Source organism: Capsicum annuum, unplaced genomic scaffold (genome assembly GCF_002878395.1).
Source record: "Capsicum annuum cultivar UCD-10X-F1 unplaced genomic scaffold, UCD10Xv1.1 ctg2112, whole genome shotgun sequence".
In the NCBI taxonomy this organism is placed as follows: domain Eukaryota; kingdom Viridiplantae; phylum Streptophyta; class Magnoliopsida; order Solanales; family Solanaceae; genus Capsicum; species Capsicum annuum.
Genome location: NW_025827026.1, coordinates 22,172 through 38,803, shown reverse-complemented (window position 1 = coordinate 38,803; position 16,632 = coordinate 22,172). Strand labels below are relative to the sequence as shown.

At 36.3% G+C, this 16,632-nt stretch overlaps 1 pseudogene; it reads right to left on the bottom strand.

Moving 5' to 3' along the window:
* Positions 1-6,587: 6,587 nt before the first annotated feature.
* Positions 6,588-13,477, bottom strand: LOC107873817 (annotated as a pseudogene).
* Positions 13,478-16,632: the final 3,155 nt, after the last annotated feature.

The window sequence follows — 16,632 nt, the reverse complement described above, 5'->3', positions numbered from 1 at the left end:
GCTATTTGACTTTGTTTTCACGCATATGTCTTGTCTCACAAGCAAATGATTAGACAATAAAGCATACACCTTTCTTGATCAGTTCTAGCATATGTCATCTCTCCTCCCTCCCCAACTAAATTTGAATCACTCTTTTATCATCCTCACAATCATATGCAACCACTTTGCCATGCTGCATGAAAACATAACCTAGTCCCACCCAGGACATATCACAATAAACAACAAAACCATCAGTACCTTCAGGTAGAGTCAAGATCGGAGTCGAAGTCAATTTATCCTTCAGCTTCTCGAAACTACCTTCACAAGCATCAGACCACAAGAACTTCACTTTCCTCTGAGTCAACTTAGTCAATGGGGCAATAATAGAACAGAAAATTTCCATAAACCTCTAATAATAACCGGCTAAACCCAAGAAGCTTCAAATGTCGGTTGTAGTTGTAGGTTTAGGCCACTTCTTAACCACCGCAACTTTCTATGGATCACCATGATCCCTTCACTAGAAACAATATGACCTAGGCAGGTCACAATATTCGACTAGAACTCATACTTTGTGAATTTCACATACAATCGCTGATCTTTCAAGTTTTGCAACACAAGGTGGAGGTGATTAGCATGATTCGCCTCACTCTTGGAATACACCAAGATATCATACAAAACAATTATGAACAAATCCAAGAACTGATGGAATACTCGACTCATGAGGTCCATAAATGTTGTTGGGGCATTAGTCAAACCAAAGGACATCATCAAAAACTCAAAATGACCATACCGGGTTTGAAAAATAGTCTTAGAGATATTCACTTTCCTAATCTTTAACCGATGGTAACCCAATTGAAGATCAATCTTGGAGAAACACTTAGCACCCAGAAGCTGATCGAAGAGAGCATCGATCCTAGGAAGCGGATAGTTATTCTTCACCGTCACCTTATTTAACTGGCGGTAATCTATACACATCCTTTTTATGCACGAAAAGAACCGAAGCACCCCAAGGAAAAACACTAAGGCGAATAAAACCCTTACCTAAAAGATCTTTCAATTGCTCCTTGAATTGTTCAACTCAACCGGAGCCATTCTATAAGGGGGATGGAAATCGGACAAGTGTCCGAAAGAAGATCAATCCTAAAATCAATTTTCCTATCGGGAGGAACACTAGGAAGATCATCAGGGAAAACCTCAGGAAACTCACAGACCACAGGGACAAAATGTAAAGAAGGACCTTTGAATCTAGAATTCTTAACATGCACTAAGTGATATAGACACCCTTTAGAAATCAACTTCCAGGTACTAAGATACGAAATGAATGTTTTCTTAGGCACTAGGGAACTACCTTCCCATTTAATCACCGACTGCTTGGTTAGTGAAAACTGACCCTTCGGGTCCGACAATCAAGTGACTCATAACACGAATGCAACCAATCCATCCCTAACATCACATCAAAGTCTAATATGTCCAACTCTATTAGATCCATCAAGGTCCCTCTACTATTAACAGACATTACACAACCCCTATAAACCTTTCTAGCCATAATGGAGTTGCCCATCGGGGTGGACACATAGAAGGGATGCAAAATACACTCAGGATCAAAGCCAAAATGAATAGCCACAAAAGGAGTCACATAAGAGAGGGTAGACCCAGGATCAAGTAGACAATGTACAATACGAGAGAAAATTTTAAGCATACCAGTAACAACATCGAGGGACGCCTTAGAATCCCAATGAGTAGCAAGAACATATAGAAGGTTCCAACCAGTGCCGGAGCCAGAAACAGAAGTAGCACCCTTTGGTGCAGGAGCTGACGAGGTAGCAACAAGGATCTTATTTTCCCCAGAAGTAACCCTAGAAGGACAATACCTCTGCATATGACCAATATGACCATATTTAAAACACTTGTTCCTTTCTTCTTCACAAACACCACGGTGCACTTGACCACAAAATCTATAAGGGGATATGATAGAGCTGACTGAGCCCTACTAGTCTGTGGCTGAGCACCCTGCGCCCTGGGAATAATACTATTCTAAAAATAATGATCACCCGGCAGCTTCAGATAAGGAGTACTAGTCGTAGAGTAGGAACCAAAATTGTCCTACTTCTTCTTAGACCATTTTCTACCATCTCTACCACTCTATTGCTGACTTTTATCCTGATTTAAATACTGAAACTTCATGTTCTGCCTTTCACTCGTCTCCGTCTTCTTCTTCTTTTCCTCTTTCACTTATTTCATATATACCATATGTCTAGAGATGTCCATGCCTTTGATCAACAAGGAAACCTTGCTCTCCAAGATTAATTCACAAGACAACCTAGAAGCAAACTTTCTTATTTTAAATCTCATGCTAGACACCAATTTCGGAGCATATCGTGATAGGTGATGATACTTCAAGGTGTATCCTTTATTGTCATCCTACTTTGCTTCAAGTTTAGAGGACTCAACCTTATAAATTAGCCAACTCTAGTAACCTTAGAAGATGGAGCAACAGAAGCAACATGCTCAGTCTGAGAGGCCACCAACTGAGGAAGCAAATAAATTGATTGGCAAAACTCAACATTAGACACGCTAGCTTGAGGTGCCCAAGGAGGCCTAGGGGGAATTGGGAGAACTCCACTAAGGCAATCAGAGCAGCGACCCTATACCGATTCTGAACTCTTTAAATGGGACAAGCTCCGTCCACATTGTCCTCTGATCGGACAGAAGAGTTTTCACGAGCTTCAGATCTTTTTGGAGGTATGATTTGAAAAATGAACATACGGAGATTAAAGGAGATTTCAAGACCTTAGACTCTATATCTCAAAATAGAACAACCAGAAAGGGAAACATTTTTAAATGCCTCGTAGCTTCTCCATTATAAGTGCGGCACGCTACACACCCATAAAAAGACTCTACTTGACACGACTTTATGGACACCTAATGTCACCAAACCTAGGCTCTGATAACAACTTTGTCATGACCCGAACTAGGGCCTAGCCGTGACGGACATCTCCAATCCACTGTGGATCGGAGACCACCCCCTGAACCTAAACAAACACCATACACCACTCAACAATGGCTAAATTCCAAACATATAACAAGATAACACAAGATAAGTTTATAGAATAAATGATATGTCTATAACCGATAATCAAAAATTGACCAAAAATGTTGTTTGTGCATATGATAGTTTTTATCTATTTTCTATTCATTTGCTCTTCTTTCATTCTAAAATTTTACTAAATATTAACATAAAGTGTTTATATTTTTGACACATATTTACTAAACAAGTAGAAACATTTAGATTCACAGTATAATATATGATAATAAAAGTTCACATAATCGGATATAATCATTAACATAAATTTAAACATCATTCAGTTTTACTATAAAATTCATAAAGTGGATGACAGAAATAGATAAGAACCTGTTGATAATTAAAACAGAAGATTCGAATATTGTCACCGGAAACTTGAACAGAAAACTCCAACTTCAGAATTTCACTTTTTCCTTCTTTGTTTGTCTCCTTACAAGTTTTCTCACTGTGTTTTTTTTTCTCTCTGTTTTATGATAATTTTTTTCAGTGTTTTTCAGATGGTATAGGAATAGTACATAGTTTTTGTCTGGGTGAGAAAATTCCATTTATACAGGATTTTTGATGGGGGAAATAGGGGAGGGAACAGTTATTATCAGATAGGGTAGGTAATTTAAATTTTAAAAAATAAAATTTCCCACTTCTTTTTTATTTAATTAAAAATAAATAAATAAATCTATTAATAATAAATAAAGATAAATAATAAATAAATGAGTAAGATAATAGAATAATAATAATAGCAATAATAAATATAAATACTAATTTATTTATTAAAATTTAGAAAACAAAAACATATATTATTATTTTTAATATCTAAAAATTAACTTTACTTAATTATTTACTTCTTAACTAAAATTTATAAAATTAAAAATAAGAATTTAAATAATATTATATTAAATATAAATATAAATACCGAAAAATAAGTTAGAATCTGCGGAGGATCAAAAATCAAGTGTCAACATTTTTGCCCCTCTTTGTGTGAAATCTCAAAGAGTTTTCATACAAAGAAATAGACAAGATATGATTTTTGACGCTCCAATTATTTGAAAGGTAAGGATAAAATAAAAATTAAAAATAAAAGTAAAATGTGACCGAGTCCTGATTTTTGGATATCCTACCTATCCCGGGTTATAAGAAAATCAGGTCACGAGTAGTTCAAAGGTGATATGGAGTGAAAGAAAAAATAAAAAAATAAATAAATAAAGTCGAGTGAGATTCCATCGAGTTTTTGATTGACGACTTCTGCTTTTACATTCAACTGACTAATAAAAATCAACAATGAAAAATACAAGTAAAAATTGCAATCTCTAGAATCTTAATTCAAATCTTCATGACTTGAACTTGAAAATTCACCATATTCTTCAGGCGGGCTCCTGACTTTCGATTTCTTCACCCTGTTCTTCAGGCGGGCTCCTGGATTTTGCTATTTCTTCACCCTGTTCTTCAGGCAGGCTCCTGAACTTGCAATTTCTTCACTCTGTTCTTCAGGTGGGCTCCTGGACTTGCAATTTCTTCACCCTGTTCTTCAGGCGGGCTCCTGGACTCAAAGTAAATAATGAAACAGAAAAATAACATTCAATTCTTCAGGAAGGTCCTGGATATAAAATAAATTTCCATTCTTCAGGAGGGTCCTGAGCATAAAAATAAATTCCCATTCTTCAGGTGGGTCTTGTCCCATTCTTCAGGAGGATCCTGAACATAAAATAAATTCCCATTCTTCAAGAGGGTCCTGAGTATAAAAATAAATTCCCATTCTTCAGGAGGGTCCTGTCCCATTCTTCAGGAGGGTCCTAAACATAAAATAAATTCTTATTCTTCAGGAGGGTCCTGAGCATAAAAATAAATTTCCATTCTTCAAGAGGGTCCTGTCCCATTCTTCAGGAGGGTCCTGAACATAAAATAAATTCCCATTCTTCAGGAGAGTCCTGAGCATAAAAATAAATTTTCATTCTTCAGGAGGGTCCTGAACATAAAATAAATTCCATACAACACAAATAAATTTTTTTCCTCAGTTTGTACTGGAAAAATTTATGTGTCACTGGATCTTAATATACCTCACAAAGAATAAATTTTATCATGACCGAGATCTAGTTTCGGATGTTGTAACCACTCTTCTTGCATTGAGAGAAGTGTGAAATTGCATCTTTTATCTGAAAACAATTATTTCATCTCTGTTCCAAATAAAGAAAAATTGTGAATTTTAAAAAATGTGGTGGTTGGTTTGTGGCATTTGGCTTTTGAAGTGGCCGCTCTCGCACTTGTCATGCTCAACTCTTTTCCAATCCATGATAATATTCATTGAATTGTTATGCCTCTAACTCAGAATTCTGACTACTGAGATCCTCAACTCAAATCATATTTCTGTTGTATGATGCTTCTGAGTTTAACTTCCAATACATCCCTTAGATTTTCATGAGTTTAAAATGGTTAAATCACAATCATCTTGAGTACCTTACTTTTACTTTAAAATGTTATCTATATGCATCGACCCTTTGTCTTGCTTTGTATCCTTAAAGGAGTTGGTAGCGAGTTTGGAGTCTTTTCTCATTTGACTTGACGTGAATTTGACTCAAAAGACAACGAAATTTTTTTGTTTAATGACAAGGACACAAAAAATCAAAAATTAAAATAAAACAAAAAGCAAAAGACAATGGGCATCTCTTTTTCAAAATAAAGAGAAAACTTATATGAATGTAGAAACTGATTCTGGTGATTATGACATGCATTTTGAATCAAACAACCAGATCTACCCACACCAATCATTACAACTTTTGTCCACTTATTGAGCTTGAAATTAAGTCAATCTTGAACTTGTTCTTTCTTGATAACAACCTTTCTTCGGCTAGTGGAACCTCAATGGGTTTTTGTCAACGAGCCTATATCCTTTTCATTTCTGTCTCAGCTCGCAATCGTCTTTATGGTGCCCAAAAGGGTTTTCACCAATAAGACTCTCATTTTCATTTTTTTAAAAAAAAAATAAACACCAAAAATATGAAATATCATGCACTCATAACATTTTTAGCCTTGACATTCTCAAAGATTGATCTGAAGGTCTTTCTTTGGTTGTAACTTGGCTTTTGGATAGGGGTTAGAAAGAAAGGTCGGCATGAGGCTCAAAAATTTATATAACATTGGGTGAAACATACAACTTTTGGAATCGACTCTTATTAAGAAAATAAATTTTTTGCCCCAGTTTTATCTCATTCTGAGTAATTTGAATTTTCTTTTGGTTGGACCAAACCCCAGAGTAGGGATGCCTACGTATCATGTCATAACAAGAATCAGGTCAAACGTAGTTCAGAAAATATCATTCTCTTGTTTGATTTTAATTTTTGATTGATTTTTTTTTTCAACTTTTTGTTTTTTCTGACTTTAATTTGATTCCAAAAGAGGGGTACAAAAAAATAAAAGCTCAAAGGGGTAAGCAAAGGTTAATATATTATTCGGATAGTAGAACAAAATGCCTTCATCATTTCAAATCTTTAAAAATGTAAGTACAAAACATACATAACATAATTGTACATGAATATCATACATAATATCTTTTAACTGCATCAGCATTGACCGACATTCCTTCTATTTTGCCTTCTATATCAGTCAAATATAACGCATCATTAGGTAACACTTTCTTCACCATGAATGGTCCATGCCAATTAGGAGAAAATTTGCCTTTGGCTTCAATCTGATGAGGTAGGATACGTCTTAGTACCAACTGACCAACTTCAAAATGTTTGTGACGCACCTTTTTGTTATATGCTCGTGTTATTCTCTTATGGTACTGTTGTCCATGCATACTGACGTCAATTTTTTTCATCTATCAAGCTTAATTGATCCAAACGAGTCTTGACCCATCGGTCCTCATCAATTTCAGCTTCTATAACTACTCGAAGAGATGGAATTTCAATCTCTACAAGGATAACTGCTTCAGTTCTATACACTAACAAGTAAGGAGTTGCACTAATTGAAGTCCGAACTGTAGTACAATATCCCAACAAAGCAAAAGTTAACTTTTCATGCCATTGTCGGGAACCCTGCACCATCTTACAGAGTATTTTCTTTAAGTTCTTGTTGGCATCTTCTACAGCTCCATTCGCTTTTGGACGATAAAAAGTTGAATTCCGATGCATAACCTTAAATTGTTGGCACACTTCTTGCATCAAATGACTATTGAGATTCGCAGCATTATCCGTGATAATTATCTTTGGAATGCCGAACCGACAAATGATATTGGAGTGAATAAAATCAACCACCATTTCTTGGTCACTGACTTGAAAGTCGCTGCTTCCACGCACTTCTTGAAATAATCAATAGCTACCAAGATGAACCTATGTCTATTCGAAGCTTTTGGTTCAATTGGTCCAATTACGTCCATTCCCCAAGTCACAAAAAACCATGGAGCAGTGATTGTATGCAACTCAGATGGAGGGAAATGTATTAAGTCTCCATGTACCTGGCATTCATGACATTTATGAATGAAATTGATAGAATCTCGCTCCATGGTGAGCCAATAATAACCTGCTCGGAGTATTTTCTTTGCCAAAACATACCCACTCATGTGTGGTCCACAAATCACAGAATGTACTTCAGTCATGATTCTTGAAGCTTCTTTAGCATCTACATACCTCAAAAGTCCCAAATCAGGAGTCCTCTTATACAAGATTCCTCCACTTAGGAAAAATTCACTAGACAAATGTCGAATGGTTCTCTTTTGATTACCATTAGCATGTATAGGATATTTTCCAGTCTGAATATATTCTTTGATATCATGGAACCATGGCTCCCCATCAAGTTCTTCCTCAACCACATTATAATATGCATGTTGATCATGAATCTGTATATGCAAAGGGTCAATATAAGTTTTGTCGGGATGTTGAAGAATCGAAGATAAGGTTGCCAAAGCATCAGCAATCTCATTATGAGCTCTGGGAATGTGTTTGAACTTTATTGATACGAATTGTTGACAAAGATCTTGCAAACAACCTCTATATGGTAAGAGTTTCGAATCATGAGTCTCCCAATCTCCTTGGATTTGGTGGACTAATAAATCTGAATCTCCCAATATCAACAGTTCTTGAATCCCCATGTCAATGGCTAATCTCAATCCCAGAATGCAAGCTTCATATTCTGCCATATTATTGGTATAGTAGAATCGAAGTTGAGCTGTTATAGGATAATATTGTCCTGATTCAGAATTAAGAACTGCTCCTATTCCTACTCCTTTTATATTAACAGCTCCATCAAAGAACAACTTCCAGCCTGAATGACAATCTTCAGAAACAAACTCATCAACATACAATACCTCTTCATCTGGAAAATAAGTCTTCAATGGCTCATACTCCTCATTAATAGGATTTTTAGCCAAGTGATCCACCAAGGCTTGAGCTTTTATTGCAGTTCGTGTCACATAAATAATATCAAATTCTGTGAGCAACATCTGCCATTTCGCGAGTTTACCTATGGGCATAGGCTTTTAAAAAATGTACTTTAAAAGATCCATATGAGAGATAAGGTAAGTAGTATAAGATGACAAGTAATGTTTTAGATTTTGGGCTACCCAAATTAAGGCGCAACACGTCTTCTCAAGAAGAGTGTACTTAACCTCATAAGTGGTAAACTTTTTGCTGAGGTAGTAGATGGCTTGTTCTTTTCTGCCCATGACATCATGTTGGCCCAATACACATCCAAAAGAATTGTCTAACATAAACATGTACAATATTAAGGGTCTGCCTGGGCTCTGGAGAAACCAAAATAGGTAGATTCGACAAGTATCTCTTAATTCTGTCAAATGCCTCTTGACATTCTTCAGTCCATTCAACTTTAGCATTCTTCTTCAATAATTTAAATATTGGCTCACAGGTTGTTATAAGTTGAACAATGAATCTACTGATATAATTCAACCTTCCAAGTAAGCTCATCACCTCTGTTTTATTTTTTGGTAGAGGCAGATCTTGAATAGCTTTTATTTTTGAAGGATCTAACTCAATCCCACATCGACTGACTATAAAACTCAAGAGTTTTCCTGATGGAACTCCAAATATATATTTTGCTGGGTTAAGTTTGAGATCATACCTCCGAAGCCTTTCAAAGAATTTTCTCAAATCTTTGACATGATCAGATTGCTCTCTCGACTTAATAATCACGTCATCTACATAAACTTCAATCTCTTTGTGCATTATGTCATGAAACATTATGGTCATTGCCCTCATGTAAGTTTCCCAGCATTCTTTAGTCCAAAAGGCGTGACTCGATAACAATATGTCCCCCATGGCGTAATAAATGAAGTCTTTTCTGCATCTTCTGGATCCATAATAATCTGGTGATACCCCGCATAACAATACACAAAAGATGCAAGATCATGTTTGGCATAATTGTCCAACAAAATATGGATATTAGGAAGTGGAAAATTATCTTTCGGACTCGCCTTATTTAGATTACGATAATCAACACACATCCGAACTTTGCTGTCTTTCTTTGGAACAGGGACAATATTCGCCAACCAAGTAGGATACTGGGCCACTCGAATGACTTTAACCTCAAGTTGCTTTGTGATTTCCTCTTTAATTTTTACACTCATGTCAGTTTTGAGCTTTCTTAGCTTCTGCTTGAGAGGAGAAAAAGCAGGATCAATTGGCAACTTATGAACTACCAAATCAGTGCTCAAACCGGGCATATCATCATAAGACCACTCAAAGATGTCTTTATACTCATGCAAAGCTTCAATTATAGCTTTCTTTTGTTGTGGTTGAACATGTACACTTATCTTAGTCTCCGTAATATTTTCATGATCTCCTAAATTGATCGCCTCAGTTTCTTCCAAATTGGGATTTATCTTATTCTCAAACTGTTTGAAATATTTGCTTATATCCTCAAATGTTTCCTCTTCATCGTATTCAACCTCCTTATTCATTATTTTAAAATTAGATTGGGTTTTTAAATCTGGTTGACAATTCTTCATGTATGTCATATCATTAGAATCAGCATAGAAAGAACTGTATGATAGAAAATAAATAAATAAAAATCAGACTAAAAATAAAACGAAGGGAAACTACGCTTTATTAGAAACATAGATAGAAAGAGTTTTAACCTAAAATACTAGATTTAAAGTTCTGAATTACAATCCTAGAATAATTTAAATTATAGAAGTAAAAACAAACAAACTACTAAGACTGTAAGAAAAACAAACAAACTACCAAGACTCCTTTATAATAGGGAGTGGAGTGGCCTCCCAATTGTTAAGCTGGACATCAGGGCCGACAAACTACATATCTGCATTACTGGTACCTTCCCCAATTTCAACCATATCAGCTTCAATGAACATATTCTAAAAAAGGTTAATCAACTCTGTACCATCATCATTTATTGATTCTGCAGCAGGTAACTTGGAGGATCCGACATCATTGAATTTGATAAAAGATTCATGAAGTGGCGGTATCGGCTTGGTAAGTGACCATGACTCTTTCTTACGCTTTTTAACCTTGTTTATATCTTCAGCATTAGGCTCGTATCCCAAACCAAAAGTACCAAAGTTTTCATAGAGGTTTACTGGATGAACTATGCCTTGCGAAAACATCCCTAGACCTTTTTCTGGTTCGAAACCATACTTCAACATTTCATTCACTACCATAACAGATGCAGAGGACAATTGTGGTCTTGCGATGAGATTCCCCTCGAGGATATGCTCAACAGCCACTACCTCAAAAGCTTGATGAATTAACATATTGGTAGTATCTGCTTCGATGGAAGAAACAGAGTAGTCTTTATACATGGATAAGTCTCCTTCACCATGAACAATTATATCTTGCCTTTCACATTCGAATTTAACCATTTGATGCAACGTTGATGCGGATGCTTTAGCCCTATGAATCCATGGCCTTCCCAATAACATATTATATGAAGCATCAATGTTCAGCACTTGGAAATCCATAGCAAAATCCACAGGCCTGATTGTTAATATGAGTTCTATTTCACCAAGGGCATCAGTTTTTATCCATCAAAACCCTTGATGCATACATTGTTAGGTCGAATTCTCTCCACATTAACATTCAACTTTTGCAAAGTTGACATAGGACAAATATTAGCACCTGATCCTCTATTAATTAACACTCGAGTGACGATGGAGTGTTCACACTTTACAGTAATATAGAGACCCTTATTATGTCCAGTACCTTCCACAGGTAATTCATAGTCTGAGAAAGTAATCTTATTTGCTTCAAGGATCCTTTCAATAACTTTTTCCAGTTGATTCACTTTAATCTCACTGGGAACACATGCTTCATTAAGAATCTTCATTATAGCCTTGCAGTGTTCCTCTGAATATATCAATAAAGACAACAAAGAAATCTATGTTGGTGTCTTCTTCAACTGTTCTATAACAGAATATTCTGGCAATTTCATTTTCTTTAAAAAATCTTCAGCTTCTTCATCAGTAACAGGTTTCTTGAACGTCATTTGTTCTTCACCGCCTTGTTTATTCTTTCTTAACTCTACTGGAGCATAACATCTTCCGGATCGAGTTAATCCCCCTACTTCATCTACATCTTCAGTCACTTTTTCCCCTTGTGCATCACCATAACGCGATCATGATTCCAAGGGACTTCCTTGGTATCAACCATAGGCAGTTGTGACACTGGTTTAATAACAATAGGAGCTACGGGAGCTCCTTTTATGATTAAGAGAGGCTTATTGGATCTTTCGGGAATAATGAGTTTCGTCTTTATTTGACTTGACCCAATATTTTCTGAAATCTCTTTCCCTATCACCAAGGGAGCATTCGATGATTCGGGTTTTTCTATCACCACCTCCACTTCTACAGGATTTTCTTTTGTCAATCTACAACATTTGCTGATTTTTCCAAATCAGTTTTAATTTTAATGATCGGCTTAAAGAAAATCATAGCATCTTCACCACTGAGTATCACTTCGAGCATGTTTGTTTCAGTATGATCTGGCAGTGGATTTTGATTGATATTTGGAGCGCCTGGACTTTCTACCATAATCTGTTGGGTATTAATCAACTCTTGAATTTCTCTTTTCAAATACCAACATTTTTCTGTGTCATGCCCTAGGGCATCAGAACAGTATTCATATTTTCTAGAATAGTCCAAGTTCTTCGGAGGAGGATCCGGGATCCTTCGCTCAATTGGGTATAGAACATTCATTTTCTCAGCCTATGAAATAAACTGGTGTAAGATATTCCAATAGGAGTGAAATTATCTTTTACCATGTTATCCCTTTTGAATTCTGTTCTAGGCTGAAAATTAGACCTCGAAGGGCCTCTTTGAACTTGCAGGGCCATTGGATGATTTTGGATTACTGGTGCACGCCACTGCAGGTAAGAAGGTGCCCAAGCATATGGTTGTGCATTATAAATAGGATATTGGGGAGATGGAATGAAATATAATGGATTCTGTGCGTATGGTTGACGTGAACTTCTCCAATTTTGTCATGGACCTGTCACAACAGTTGCTACATCCTCTTTTCTTTTCTTTCCCCCGAAACTTCCTGTACCACTTTGAATTGCCTGTGTTGTTGCTTTCAAAGCGGCCTGGCTGATGATTTTTCCTGACTTGATTCCATTTTCTGCCATCTCTCCAACTTTGATAACTTCAGCAAATGTGCTTTCGATAGTAGAGAGCAAATAATGGAAATAATCAGATTCTTGTGCTTGCAAAAAAATATCAATCATTTCAGATTCTTTTATCGATAGTCTGACTCTTGAAGCCTGCTTTCTCCATCTGACGACATACTCTCAAAAACTTTTGGTCATCTTTTTTCTCATGTTAGCAAGCGTAGTGTGATCTGGCACTATCTCCGTGTTATATTGAAATTTTTGAACGAAATCTCGAGTCATATTATCCCATACGTGCCAACGGGAAATATCTTGATCTATGAACCATTCAGAAGCTATCCCTGTAAGGCTTTCTCCAAAGTAAGCCATCAATAATTCTTCTTTTCCTCCTGCTCCCCTTAATTGATTGCAAAACTTTTTCAAATGAGCTACAGGATCGCCGTGTCCTTCATATTTGTCAAATTTTGGCATTTTGAACCCTATCGGCCAATGGACATCAGGAAACATACATAAATCCTTGTATGAAACACTTTTTGGTCCACCTAATCCTTGCATATTTCTCATGCTCTGCTCTAGGCTTCTAACTTTTCTAGCCATCTCCTCCTGTTCCTCATTCTTTGCAATCTTCTCAATCACAATAGGAGTATCGTGTTGATGAACATGATAAGATGGATTTTGGGATTTGAAAGTCACTTCAGGAGGATATAACATATCATGACTTAGTTTCCCCATATTCTTTGGTACTGTTGGTTGAGTACCGGCAATAGCTGGTGCTACAGAAGTAAAAAGTGGGTTATTTGCGACAGACGGATTTGGTGGGCACATGGTAGAATTACCAGCAACTCTAAACATATTAGCAAATGGGCCAAATCCTGGTGGGTAAAATGGATCACTAGTTTGAGTTGGGTCAGAATTTGGATCATTTGAAGTTGAAAGTCCAGGGATTGAAGAAGACGGGGCTTGTCCATTCAACCAAGCTTGGTACATCTCCGCCATATGTTGTTTTAATGACTTTATTTCTTCCATTGATGCTACTTCCTGCGAAATCAACTGATTTTGCTCTTCTTCACTATCAAACCCTATACGTTCTCTGTGGGTCATTTTTCTTTTACCCTTGTATCTGGTGTTATATAGATGTGATGCCAGTTTAAACCACAAACCAACCACCAATAACTTTATCTTCTTGTGACCAAGTAGCAAACAGGTGAATGTTATATATTTAACACATTATAATGCCACGTTATATGTCATGCTTCTATATGCATTTTCCAACCTATCATGGAAGGCTTTGTGTTTCATCCCGGCTTTTTAGGCATATTTTTTTTTTCAAAAATTATGATCGAACCCTTTGGAGGGTTGCCTACCTATCATGCCAGGACATGAATCAGATCTTGCGTAGTTCAAGAGGAATTTAGCAAAATTGTTGTCTTTTTTTATTGAATAAAATATTTAAAGTAAGTGAAGTAAAACATATGTAATATATATAGAAATAAACAGTCAACTTCATTACATTCTATAATATAAATACGACAAAATAACTGACCCAACTCCCAAAATAAAACCTACTAACTAACATCTGAAAGCTAAAAGACATATATCTAAACAAGAAGTTTTAAAACTAAAAAAAATAAAAAATTATGACAAAGAAAACAACTATCCCTTCAAGGAGACTTCGGTTTAATATGTCCTCCCAAACTCAAATATATGTTCTCCAATGAAGTAGTGAGACACTGTACGAAAGCTGGTAATTGTGCCAAAAAGTCCTCACGATCCAACTGCTGATAATCCAAACCCATTCTGGCAGTGTCCTATGCTACATGGCGGACCTTTGCTCGAAGGGAACTGAAAGCCTGATCCCATTCCTGGGCCTGTGGATCTCGGAAATCAACCATCTCTCTTGCACATTGTTCACGAGCAGAAGCAACCTCCAACTGCTCTCGTAATATTCCTTTTTTACGGATCCACTGAGATCTCTCTCGATCAAATTCTTCTTGCATATTCTTTTGAACTTCTTACAGTTGTTGTCGGCGAGATGCGGCAAGTTCTGCAACGTGTGACCCCTAGTGGTAGCAAGCTTGATTTGTCCCCGAAGTGCAACCTCAATATCTGCTGACTTAGCTTTCTCTTCAGCAAATTCTCTTTGTTGTTCGTCTATTTTTGCCCTGGCCTTCTCTAATTCTGCTCTCAAAGCTTTGTTGGCCGCATGATGTTCTCGCATGACTCTCTCAATTCCTATCCTGATTGCAGCTTCCTGATCTATAGGTCCCCTAACCGATCTTTCTGGTCTGACTGGCGGACTCGACTGTTCTTCAAACCATTCACGATAATCTGGGTGTACTTCTCCTTTCTCATGCTCTATGACCATCGTTTTAATCCCCATAATATGGCAACCCTCCCAAATCTGCTGGGCCAAATCTTCTGGAAGTGAAATCTCTAGTCTGACCTCAAATACAACTCAGTCATGTTTTCCGTTATGAGAATTATTTGACGTCTTCCTAGCTAACGTAGAACCCTCAATGGAACATACGGTCGAACACCTCTAATACCCATTAATAACAATAATGAATGAATGACAGAACTATATATGACTTGCCTCCAAGGGAACCAATAGAGATTCCAAGTGATTTTATCTGCTGTCAAAGAACGAAAAAGCTTAACCCAATCTACAATTTCTTTTGGACATTTATATTTCTCCATCCTTTCCTCGTAATCGTTGATGCGATTAAATCGCTCGGGATCGAACCTTGTCAATGTAGGACATTGATAAAGATGCTCTATAATCCACATCTGTAACAAGATATTACATCCCTCGAAAAAACTCTTTCCCTTCTGACAAACAGTCAAAGCACGGTAAATATCGGCTAGGATCATTGGTACCATAGTGTAATATTTCTTAATCAGTATCTGTACCACTCTCACTAAATGAATATTAATTTTTTCTTCTCTTCTCGGGAAGACCATAGTGCCTAAAAAGGCTACCATGAATGCAAATCGTCTTTGAATTTTCCAAGCCTCAAAACTCTCCTTATTACAAAATTGTTTACCGTACTTTTCAAACCCCTCTTGCCTTCCGTATCTATCATACAAAAATTACAAGGAAACCCAACCTTTTTTCATTGATTCTTTTTTCGTATTCCATATGTTCATGAGCTTGCAAAATCTGTTTATTGAAATAAGTCTTGGGGCTATAAGTTTCTTTTGATGCATATCCCCATATCCAACATAGCCCGCTATTTCTTCTAAAGTAGGTGTCAACTCAAAATCTGAGAAACGGAATACATTATTCTTTGGGTCCCAGAAATTCAGTAATGCAACAATCACTTCCCTATTAGGGTTGATTCTCATGATACTTGTCAAAAAACCCAAATACTTATGTATCTCATCATAATCGAATGTATCCATTTCCTTCCACCACAACCAAAGCTGCAAAGGGGTACAATCCACAACCTGAAGCGGTACACTCCCATCTCTCTTTCTCTTTGGACGCTTTCCATGAACAGGGGGGAACATTTTATACCTATTGATAGGGACATAAGATTAATAAATATCTAGACTTAGAAATAACTTAATTTATTAATTTTGAAAAGAATTTATAACTTAACTTGTAAAACCTAGTGCGACCATTATTTGGACTTAGTTGCAAAGAACAATTTTATCAAAAATCAAAGAGAAAGAAACAAGATTGATAATATTTTTTAAGAAAACACTTATTTAAATTGACTCTATCAAAAACTTTGCTATAATAGACTTCTAGACAATTTTATCTATATGTTTGAAGACAATATTCCCTAAGTACAAAAATAAAATAAAAGGACTCAGAAATAAAGAAAAATAGAAAAACCATTTTATGTATGAAGTTGTATAAAATTTTCAGTCTCACGACCCTAAAGGTTCAGGACTGTTAGAATTGATTTTTTGTAAAAACTTAGCCTCATGATCCCTAAAGATTCTAGGCTGTTAAAATACATATTTTATTTTTATTTATTTTGTAAACATTTAGCCTCATG